The sequence below is a fragment of the Capricornis sumatraensis genome, chromosome 9, assembly GCF_032405125.1.
Source record: "Capricornis sumatraensis isolate serow.1 chromosome 9, serow.2, whole genome shotgun sequence".
Taxonomy (NCBI): Eukaryota; Metazoa; Chordata; class Mammalia; order Artiodactyla; family Bovidae; genus Capricornis; species Capricornis sumatraensis.
Window position 1 is genome coordinate 12,415,316 of NC_091077.1, and position 1,288 is coordinate 12,416,603.

General features: G+C 40.8%; 1 non-coding gene across 1 annotated transcript; it reads right to left on the minus strand.

The window, feature by feature from the left end:
- Positions 1-744: 744 nt before the first annotated feature.
- On the minus strand, positions 745-863 carry LOC138086713 (small nucleolar RNA SNORA20). The gene has a single exon (XR_011145419.1). It is a non-coding gene; the product is annotated as a small nucleolar RNA SNORA20 (small nucleolar RNA).
- Between the last annotated feature and the right edge of the window lie 425 nt (positions 864-1,288).

Below are 1,288 nucleotides of genomic sequence, written 5' to 3' on the forward strand. Positions count from 1 at the left end.
AGATCTGCTGGAAAAGGGAAAGGCTACCCACTCCAGTATTCTTGGGCTTCCCTTGTGGCTCAGCTGGTAAAGAATCCTTCTGCAATATTGGAGACCTGGCTTTGATCCCTAGGTTGGGAAGACTTCCTGAAGAAGGGAATGGCAACCCACTCCAGTATGCTGGCCTGGAGAATTTCCTGGCCTGTATAGTCGATGGGATCGCAAAGAGTTGGATACAACTGAACGACTTTCATCTTTCTTCCTTTGAAATTCTGTTTTAAACTTTTTAATTGGAGGATAATTGTTTTACAATGTTGTGTTGGTTTCTGCTGTACAACAATGCGAATCAGCCATAAGACTATGTCTATCCCCTCCTTTTTGAGTACCCCTCCCACCCCTCCCCATCCCACCCCTCTAGGTGGTCACAGAGTGCCAGGCTGGGCTCCCCGCGTTATATAGCAGTTTCCCACTACTCATCTATTTTACACATAGTAGTGTATATATGTCAATGCTACTGCCTCAGTTAGTCCCGCTTTCTCCTTTCCCTGCTGTGTCGTATATATATATATGTGTGTGTGTATGTGTGTGTGCATTAATATACGATATTTGTTTTTCTCTTTATAACTTAGTTCATTCTGTATAACAGGCTCTCGGCTAATCCATCTCAGTTCAACTGACTCATCAATACTTTAATAAGTCCACGTAAAAATTCACTCTAGGTGCCTTGATTACTTGCTGCTTATATAGAACGTTTAGGCATGGAAGCAATATCTAGAGCATGCAAAAGAGATGAGATGGTTACTCCATCTCAATGCACATTGTTTTACCCCATGCATATAACTGCTCATATCATGGAGAAACTGTCACAACAAATCAATGGGAAGCATCTTTCTTTTTACTTGCAAGAAGTAAAAAGAAAATTAAAAGTAATTTTTTTTTTCTGAAGCAGTAAATTTCTTCTTTTAATTATTTTTTTTGTTTGTAAAGTTTTTACAGTTTTGTGTTGGTTTCTGCCATACAACAACATGAATCAGCCATAGGTATACATATATCCCCTCGTTTTTGAACCTGCCTCACATGTCCCTCCCCATCCCACCCCTCTAGGTTGATACAGAGCCCCTGTTTGAGTCTCCTGAGCCATACAGCAAATTCCCATTGGCTATCTATTTTACACATGCTAATATGAGTTTCCATGTTACTCTTTCCATGCATCTCACCCTCTCCTCCCCTCTCCCCATCTCCATAAGTCTGTTCTCTATGTCTGTTTCTCCACTGCTGCCCTGTAAATAAACTCTTCAGTATCATTTTT